We start from the raw sequence: 10,899 nt of genomic DNA on the forward strand, positions 1-10,899 counted from the left end.
GAGAGGCCCATTGGACTTGCCAACTTTATATGCCCCAGTACAGGGGAATGCCAGGGCCAAGGGGTGGGGGTGGGTGGGTGGGGGACTGGGGGGGAGTGTATTGGGGACTTTTTGGATAGCATTGGAAATGGGAAATGTAATTGAGGAAAATACCTAATTAAAAAAAAATCTCAGGAGACAGTAGATGCTGGAGAGGAGGTGGAAAAAGAGGTACACTCCTCCATTGTTGCTGGATTGCAAGCTTGTACAACCACTCTGGAAATCAGTTTGGCAGTTCCTAAGAAAATTGGAAATAGTTCTACCTGAAGACCCAGCTAAACCACTGCTGGTCAAATACCCAAAAGATGCTCCAACATATAACAAGGACAGGTGCTCCACTATGTTCATAGCAGGCTTATTTAAAATACCCTGATGCTGGAAATAACCCAGATGCCCCTCAACAGAAGAATGGGTACAGAAAATGTGATACACTTACACAATGGAGTACTACTCAGCTTTTAAAAATGATGACTTCATGAAATTCACAGGCAAATGGATGGAACTAGAAAATTCCATCTTGAGTGACATAAACCAGACCGAAAAGGACATACATGGTGGTTACTCACTGATAAGTGGATATTAACCTAAAAACTCAGAATACCCATGATACAACTCACAGACCATATGAAGTTTAACAAGAAGAAATGCTTAAGTGGAAGCTTCAATCCCGTTTAGAAAGGGGAACAAAATAATCATGGGACTCAGAGGGAGGGAGGGACCTGGGTGGGAGAGGGGAGGAGGAGGGGGAAAATTGGGCCAGAATCAGGTATGGGAAGAGACAGGAGAGAAATACAGAGGGCTAGGAGAATGAATAAAAGTAAGCAGCATTAGGGCATGGGGAATAGGCAGTGGGTAACCACTAGAAAGTCCCAAATGCCAGGGATACAAGAGGCTCCCAGGACCCAATGGGGATGACATTATTTCAAATACTCAACAGCAGGGAGATAGAACTCTCAAAGACCATCTCCTCCAATAGATAGACATGGCCCTTCAGTGGAGGGATGGAGTCACCCACACATCTCAAAATTTTTAACTCAGATTTTTTTCTGTCAAAAGGAAATACAAGGACAAAAAATGGAGCATAGACTGAAGGAAAGGCCATCAGCAGGCACAAAACCTGTACATTATTGCTGATGCCAAGAAGTGCCTGCAGACAGAAGCCTGGTGTGGCTGTCCTCTGAGATGTTCTGCCATCACATGACTAAAGCAGATGTTATACTCAGAGCCAACCATTGGACTGAGACTGGAGACCTCAATGGAAGAGTTAGGGGAAGGCCTGAAGATGCTGAAGGTGTTGGCAACTCCATAGGAAGAACAACAATATTAACTAACCAGACCCCCTAGAGCTCACAGGGACTAAACTACCAACCAAAGAGTATACATTGGTAGGTCCATGGCTCCTGTATATATGTAGAAGAGGACCTCTTTATCTGGCATCAATCGGAGGGGTGGTGCTTGGTCCTGCTGAGGTTTGTTGCCCTAGGGAAGGGGAATGCTGGAGGGGTGAGCCTGAGTAGGTGGGTGGATGGGGAACCCCCTCTTAAAGTCTAAGGGAAAGGGGAATGTGGTAGGGGGGTTTGCAGAGGGGAGACTGGGAAGAGGGTCAACATTTGATATGTAAATAAATAAAATAATCATTAAAAAAGAATTGGAATAAATGACTAAATTGATATGTACAATAGAAGGCTGGACCTGTATTTTGCAGGAGATGAACTATGCAGAGAATTGTTTTAGGATAAAAAGAACTGCTTGGAGAACTGACAGAGACAAGCACCCACAGAGAGACAAACAAGGACATACACATGGACACTAGCAAGCAAACAGCACATGGACAGAGAGATCTCTAAAATAGCAACCAAGCAAGCAGAATATGGACAGAAATATCCAGAGAGAAAGGAGTGTAGCAGGATTGTAACTTGGATCCCCTGCCTCCACTGGGGAAAAATGTTGCTATAGTTGTGGTGTCCCTTTATAGCAATAGAAACCCGAACTGACACACTTTGCTTTTTGGTCATAATGTTTCAACATAACATTAGAAATCCCATCTAAGACAAGTTGGTACCAGGATACTGGATAATTGCTGTAACAGTCCTGACCATATTTTGGGGAGAATTGTGGAAAGGCTTTGGAACTTCAAGTTAGAAAAGTCATTGAGAGTTGAGAGATCAGTGAGATATTCTGTAGGAGCTTGGAAGACAAGAATTTTGGAGCAACGTGGAAAATGGAGACTTGGCTTATGAAGTTTCAGAGAGAAGTTTAAAGACTATTGAGGCTATTTAATACTTTGAGTTAGGATTTTGTGGTTCTGATTAGCTGTGACTGAAGAATCATTAGTGACAAAGAAGATACCTGAATTACTAAAGTGAAATGTTTTCTTTGCTGGGATACATGCTGCTGCTCAGCTGGAGCTGAGAAATTAGTAGTAATGTTCACAATCATCTACAAGATGGAACACAGGGCCCCTAATGGAGAAGCTAGAGAAAGCACCCAAGGAGCTTAAGGGGTCTGCAACCCTATAGGTGGAACAATAATATGAACTAACCCGTACCCCCAGAGCTCGTATCAATAGCTAGCTGCATATTTAGCAGAAGATGGCCTAGTCAGCCATCACTGGGAAGAGAGGCCCCTTGATATTGCAAACTTTATATGTCCCAATACAGGGGAATGCCAAGGCCAAGAAGCGGGAGTGGATGGGTAGGGGAGCAGGGCGGAGGGAGGGTATAGGGAATTTTTGGGACAGCATTTGAAATGTATATAAAGAAAATATCTAATATAAATAAATAAATAAATAAATAAATAAATAAATAAATAAGTTACATTTACAGATGGAAAAAAGAAAAGAAGAAGAAATGACCAGCATCACTGATATGAAATCTTCTGGAAAGTGTATTCTGGGAGTCAGCACATAGACGCTTTGTTTCAGATATGGCCAAGGTTGTATGTACCTCATGCTGATAGCTGAACATGTAGTGTAAAAGTCACCCAGGTTGTGCTGGTTTTGATGGCATGGAATCATAAAGAGTGATTGAGGTTTGGTACTGTGTGGCAAGACTAGAGTCTGAAAAGAGCCAAGGAGAGACTACTGGAGAAAGTGACACCCAGTTGCCCCAAGGAACCCTAGGAATTTTGGAGAAGCCAATACCATGGGATGACCACCAAGAACAGTATCATCTGTAGAGTCAGCAGGAACATAGAAGGCAAATTGTGTGTGCTGCAGAACGCAGCATTGAAGAAGTGACCCAAGTTCCTTTAAGTAATCCAGAATATTGTGAGTGAATCCCAGATAATTGGACATGGAGTTATTTACCCTGGTGGAGTTTGATTTTGTTCTGTTCAGGCTGTTACTATGCTCTGGTTCTTTCCTCCTGAAGAAAGAATTTAACTTCACTTTGATTTTTACAGGAGCCCACAACTGAAAGACCTTGAACTTTAAAAATAGATGTTTTCTATTTGGAGAGATTGGATATTTTTAAGAGACTAAACTATTAATGTGTTTGAATTTGTAAGGATAATGAGACTTTTAAAATTATGTTTTATTGTAATATTAGTATCTATCTTTGAGATAATAGACAAAGGAACAGTTCTAAATTGAAAAGTAATGTGTTTGCCTGTTAAGTTGACAAGAGTTCAGTTGTACTGCCTAGTTTTATGTCAACTTGACACAAACTAGTTTTCAAAGAGGAGGGAGTTTCAAATTAGAAAATGCCTCATATGATCTGACTATAAGGCATTTTCTTAATTGATGATTAATGGGGGATGAATTAATTTATTTAAATCATATATTAAGAAACATAGCTTTCCATGTAAATAATCTGAATAAACACAAGGGAGATATATTTGGGGAACTATCCAAAGAGGCTAATAGGCTTAAGATTCATGCTTTACAAGAATTTGTAATCCAATTTATTAAAGTTCTTCATAAGGAGCCCTATGAATGCTTATCCTTCCAAACTAAAGAATTAAAAATTAAAGAGTGTAAGTAACACTACTGAAGCATAACCATACACTTCTCTAAGCTACTACTTGTTAAAAGGGCAAAATACAAGCTATTTTAGTACAGGCATTACCTCTCAATATTCCTGTTTCGTACTACTACAGTTATGCAAGAATTCTAATGATTTTCCCAATCTCTCTGTATTTAATTTAATATCATAAAGAACAGATTATTCTTGTAACTCACAAAAAAAGAGTAAGAAACTTGAGGACAAAAAGAAACATAGGTTATTATAATGAACCAGAAGATAAGCTTCAATACCAGTTCCAAAAATCATATTCCAATGGTTTGTGGTAAGACCTCTCATTGTATGGACCAAGCTCTTCAATTTCCACCTTGCCAGCTAATGAAATAAAGAAAATTCTAACTAAAGTTGTAGGAAACATTTACCTATATCTATCAAAACACGTTCTTGGTGACCTGAAAAAAAAAAAAAACCCTTTCCCCATGCCAATTTGACATGAAAGGAGGGCTGCAATCCTAACATCAAGCACATCTTAAAAAGAGACTTGCTTCTATTACCACCACACCGGTTCAAAGAGGAGTCAGGAAGGCACCAGAATGGTTTACAAGATAGAGTTGCTTGATGTCAAGCCTGATAATTTGATTTGATCTATTTGGTGTAAGAAGAGAACTGGCACCATCAAGTTTTCATCACAAACATGCATGCACGTGTGCGCGAGTGCACACACACACACACACACACACACACACAGAGAGAGACAGAGAGAGAGAGAGAGAGAGAGAAAGAGAGAGACGTGCATTGGGGGACAGACAAATAATTTGTTTAATTTTTTTTGCACAGGAAAACAAATCTTCCTTTAATTGTACATTTCCCAGCTCAGCTTCTATCCTGTGTTTTGAAAGCTGTAAAAGCAAAACTACCAACTGACTATGTGAAAACACAGACATCTCTTCTTCTTATTCCTCTAAAATAAGACTTTGGAAAGACACATGAACCTTTCCAAAAATTTGGAACTAACACCGGGTTATATAGTCCTATAAGATATGGATCAGCACAAGTTCCACATCTATCTCCTTCTGTAACCACTTACAGTATTGAAATAAGAAGTACAGTTATATTCCTAACTGGCTGTATTTCAATTATATTCATAGTCACCATATTCAACTAGGCTATCTTCAAAGATTTCATTTGCAGACAAAAAACAAATATTTAGTTTCAGAGTTAACAAGATCTTCATTCCTATCAGCATTACTATTTTGATTTAAAAAAACTACCAGGGTCTTCTGTTTTGTCAACAAGAACATTACCAAGATATCCAGTCCCTTACAATGTACAAAGGTCATTTATACCAAGATTAATGTCTTCATGTCCACAAACAGTATCTTCCATTCTATCACCAAGACATTCATCTACACATGTATCAAGATGTTCAGTTGGGCCAGGCAGTGGTGGTGCATGCCTTTAATCCCAGTACTTGGAAGGCAGAGGCAGGCTGATTTCTGAGTTCGAAGCCAGTCTGGTCTACAGAGTGAGTTCTAGGGCAGCCAGGACTACACAGAGAAACCGTATATCAAAACATATATATATATACATATACATATACATATGTGTATACACACACACACACACACACACACACACACACACACACATTCAGTTGGCCTATCATTAGGTCATTCTGGTGCACATTCACCTAAGAATTCTATTGGACAATTATCAAGATATCAAGATATTCAATTCCACCGTCAAAAAAGACCTTTAACTGCATAAATATCTAAGATTTTGACTCGACTCGATTACAATCTATCTTCTCAAGTTAAAATCAATGAAACTGTCAATCTACATCCATTGTTTCCTTTTGTATAATCACAATATAATTATGACTTAAATACTCAGGCTCTTATCAGTTCCACAATCTTTACCAGCTATAGCTGGTTCTGTTTTAAATCAATTTCAATTAACTCTGCCACAAATTACTAGAAAGCAAGATTCTGGAAAAAAATATAAAGGAAATGATTCAAACCATAGATCATTGTGTATCAAAATAAAAACAGAGATTCCTGAAAATGAGATTGGATCCCAAAACTTTGAAAACCTATGATACATCTTAAAATACAAACAGTGAAGTTGATTCCATAGATGAAAATACATATAAATGGATTAAAATGATATTTTGTCATTTTGTATTTCTAGTGTTCTACTTTTTAAAAGAATTCAACCATTATTTCTCTATGTTTTTCAAGAAAACAATTTTAAAACTACACAAGTTGAATATTTTTTCAAAATGAAACATTCAAAATTAATGAAGTTTATCTATCAAATGATAATAAAGATACATCAGGTTTTAAGAACTGTCAAACTTTTTAGGATCAGTGAACATGACAAAGGATGTAATTTAATTTAGCTGAAAGCCAAGGTCAGAGCCCTAAGATACTCTAAATATTAACAATTAACAGAGAGCTAGAAAAAATTCCAGACATGACTATGTATAAAAGATTAGAAATAGAAGAAGGAAACTGAAATAAAGACTATTTAAATCACATAAGCTATCATATGAATATTTCAACAAAAAAGAATAGTTAATAATTTCTGTAATGGCTGGTTTTGTGTATCAACTTAACAAGAGCTGGAGTTACCAAAAAGAAAGTTGGAGTTACCAAAAAACATTTTCTTTTGAGAAAATGTCTCCACAATATCCAGCTTTAAGGCATTTTTTCAATTAGTGATCAAATGGGAGGGTCTAGCCACTTGTGGGTGGTGCCATCCCTGGCTAGTAGTCTTGGGTTCTATAAGAAAGCAAGATGATGGCCTTTTTGTCTTATTGACAGTACCTTTGCCCTACAGAAGCTTTGCAACTTTTTGAGGGTAAAATATTTAAAGCTTATTTAATATGTTTAGTAATTACTAAGCTCCTATTGGCCCCCCATTGATTCAAACAAATGGAAAACACTAAACAATGAAATGCTCAATTTCTATCCTTTCCATTATTTCTAAGCAATATAATATAAGAATTATCAGTACAGACATAATGTAGCATTAGGTAATATAAATAAGGTGATGTACAACATTCAGGGGGGGATCATATGACATGGACAAATACTCCAACACTTTACATCAGGGACTCAGGCATCAAAGGCCTTTGTTATCTGTGCTGAGGCCCAGAACCAATCCACTATAGATGCCAAGGAACAACTATGTGTGTGCGTGCCAGACAGTGCTCTAAATACTCACTTTTTTCATTCTCAATTTATCTGTCCATAAGTAAAAGAAAAATATACATAAGGATAGACACATCGTGGACTTTGGTTGTTCTGAAACTTGCTATGTAGACCAGGTTGGGCTTGAACTCATAGCAATTAATCTGCTTCTGCCTCCCCAGTGCAGGGATTAAAGAATACTCCACCACCTGACCCTGACCTTCACCAGCACTGGGAGGAAGCCCCCCACCCAACCCCTTACCTATCAGGCACAATAGAACTGGCCCTGGTGACAGGAGATGGGGGTGTGTAGGTGACTTAAAGTGTAGCAGAAGCCCGAGGCATTGAACCAGATCAATAACTCATTGGGATTAACATTTGCAAGACAAGCTGTTTTGGCAAAAGGGTATATACCTTGTGACACACCACAAGTTCCAAGTTAGTTTTTATTTTTTTTTTTATGAGGTCCTATTTGTTGATTCTTGATCTTACAGCACAGGCCATTGCTGTTCTATTTAGGAAAGGCCACCAACAGATAGAGAAATAATTTTTTACCAATCCTAAATCTGATAGGGGACTAATATCCAATATATACAAAGAGCTCAAGAAGCTGAACTCCAGAAATTCAAATAACCCCATTAAAAATGGGGTACAGTGCTAAACAAAGAATTCTCAACCGAGGAATACCAAAGGGCTGAGAAGCACTCACATTGTGTGGCTCATCACTACCTCCTATAATTCTAGTTCCTGGAGATCTGAATCCCTCTTCTGGTCTCTATGAGGACTGACAAAAACCCTCCAATTTGTACACATTTATGCATAATTGAAATTAAAATAAAACATTAAAAATAACCTGTTCGTTTGCATGCAATGTATAGCCTACATCTGTTTTCTTTGAAAAAACACTCTCTTATAGGCAAAGGGGAGGTTGGTTGGAATGGGAGGCTTGCAGAGGGTAGACCAGGAAGGGGGACAACATTTGAAATGCAAATAAATAAAATAACCATTTTTAAAAAAGAAAATTTCCTAAGTTAGAAGCGTCTGTGAAACATGAACATTAATTTAAGCACTAATGTGAGATGTTGGTTTATTTTGTTGGACATGTGCAGAATTTTCCTTACTTGCTAATGACCAGCTGTGGCATAAAGAGGGGTTCTGAGAGAGGGTGTGTGTGTCTTGGGAGTGTAGAAAAGAACTACTTGAAGTCAAATCAGTGATCCAAGCTGATGACCTGTGTTCTGCTTGATACAGCTTTTCCAGTGTGCTTCTATGTACTGCTTTCTCTGGAAATTTCTCTGTCCATATTTTGCTTGCTTGCTATTCTAAGAGATATCCCTATTCATGTCCTGTGCGCACTTATGTGTGTGTGTGTGTGTGTCCTCCAAGCAGTTCTCTTTTATCCTAAAAAATTCTCTGGAGAGCTCATATCCTGCAGAACATGGGTCCAGTCTTTTATTCTACATATCAATCCGGTCATTTACTTCAGGTTTCCTTTTATTATTCTATGAATCAGCACCCCACTCCCCAATCCCCACCCCACCCCACCCCTACCCCCCAGATCTTGGCCCTTTGATGCTTAAGAGACAACAAGCATACTTTGTTTTTTAACTAGCATGCTTTTGCTAAACACAAGTGATAAACTAGTTGGGTAGGACCCTGCCCTGAAATTACCATTCCTACCCTACCTGGGCCTAACCTTACACTGTCCTTGAACTTAGGAATCTTCCAGCCTTTGTATCTTTATGACAAGCTGGCTCATAGTACAGCTGCATTTGTTTCTTTAGATTCATGAAGCCCCTCATAGTTCATATTTAACCTTTATGTTTTGCATAGTTGAGAAAAATGTATATGGAACTTATGTATTTAAAGCTCTTTCCAATAGCCTTAAGGGCTGTCCTGAAGGTCCCATACCATTTTGGTGAGACATTAGCCACAACTTTGCCTCCTGGACTCAGCTACCTAAGATTACCATGGAGTCATTACATTAACAGAGAGGAAATTCCTTGGAGGAATGTGAAATATGTACATTATTACACGAACAAGCCTTAAGCTCACAGCAGCCATCTACACATGGAGGCTGACATCCGGGGCCCTGTCCCAGAACAGGAACCATGTCATTCTGTCCCCACCAGGGTCATACTGGGCTGGGTGTTTAGTTCTCTTTGGTCATCTATTATCGTCATAAAATTTATGTTTACCTATGGTTCCATGCCTGAGATTGCAATTCTTTTTCTTTTTTAAAATTCCTTTAAGTGCTTTCTGCAGAGCTTGCTTATGGTCATGAATTGCTTTAGTTTTTGCTATCTGTAAAAGGTCTCATTTCTTTGTCAATTTCGAAAGATAACTTCTCTGGATACTGCGATCTTGGTTAGCAGTTATTCATTTTCAGTTCTTGAAGTTCATTCCACAACTTCCTAGCTTTTCAGTCTTTAGGGAGGCCCAATATTATTTTGATATGTTGTCCTTTGTAAGTGATTCAGAGTGTTTTCTTGTAATAGCTTAACATGTATTATTTTATATATTTGATATCTTTGCAATAATGTGAAAAGGTCCATTTCAGTTCTTATCTATTTAGAGCTCATCTTCTATGTTTATTTAGTTTATGAGTATAAATGTTTTATCTACATATATATGTGTGCACTACATACATGCTTCTGGTCCCTGCAAGGATCAGAAGGGAGCACCTAATTCTCTATAGCTGGAATTATAAACAGTTGGGAAATTGTCAGACCCTGGCTCTTGGTCAGTGGTACTTACTTTGAGATGCCTCTGAGTGAGACACCGAGATGCAGACTGATGCAAAAGCAAGAGATTTATTTTCCAGCACTTCAAGAGTCAACCTTCAATTAGTCCCTAAAGGCGAGTTACTAAGAAGGTAACCCCCAAAAGCTATTACAAGCATTTTTTATATTTTTTAGAGGCACAGGTTATATCAGCAAAGTTAAGTTCAAACTTAGCTAAGCATATTGACCTTTAAATCTATTGGCTAGCAAGCATGACACATATTTGAACTCTACCTGGGATTTTCCAGAGGGTCTGATAACTATCAGTCAGTACATTCTGAGAACATTTTACTCAAGAATGCTCCTGTGGGTGGTGAATGGAACTTGGCCTAGTCTTGACTCCAGGCTGGAGGGAAAAGCTGTAAGGAGTGTTTGGGAGTGGAAAACCTGTTAGGGTCCCTCGAAATAACATCTGGTGCTGGTACTTAAACCTTGGTCCTCTGGAAAAGAGGACTAATCTGCCTATCTAGTCCCAAATATTTGGAATTCTAAATGTCTCTTTTTCTTGCATATCCATTTCCTCCATCAATTTAGGAAAATAGCTGCTATAATTTATTTGAACAGATTTTCTATGCATTTTTTTAATCTCAGCTTATTCATTCACATAGTGTTTCTTAGATTTCATCTCTAGATTGTGGCCAGAAGGTGTGAAGTCTGCAACAAAGTTTCTTTTTTTTTTTTTTCACTTTTAAAAAATTTATTCATTTTATCTATGAATACACTGTAGCTGTCTTCAGACACGCCAGAAGAGGGCATTAAAACCCATTAAAGATTGTTGTTAGCCACCATGTGTGTATTGGAAATTGAACTCAGGACCTCTGGAAGAACAAAGAATGCTCTTAACCACTGAGCCATCTCTCTAGTCCCCACCTAGACACTCTTACACATGCACACATTCTTTCTTACACACACACACATACA

This window comes from Mus caroli, chromosome X (genome assembly GCF_900094665.2).
Source record: "Mus caroli chromosome X, CAROLI_EIJ_v1.1, whole genome shotgun sequence".
Taxonomy (NCBI): Eukaryota; Metazoa; Chordata; class Mammalia; order Rodentia; family Muridae; genus Mus; species Mus caroli.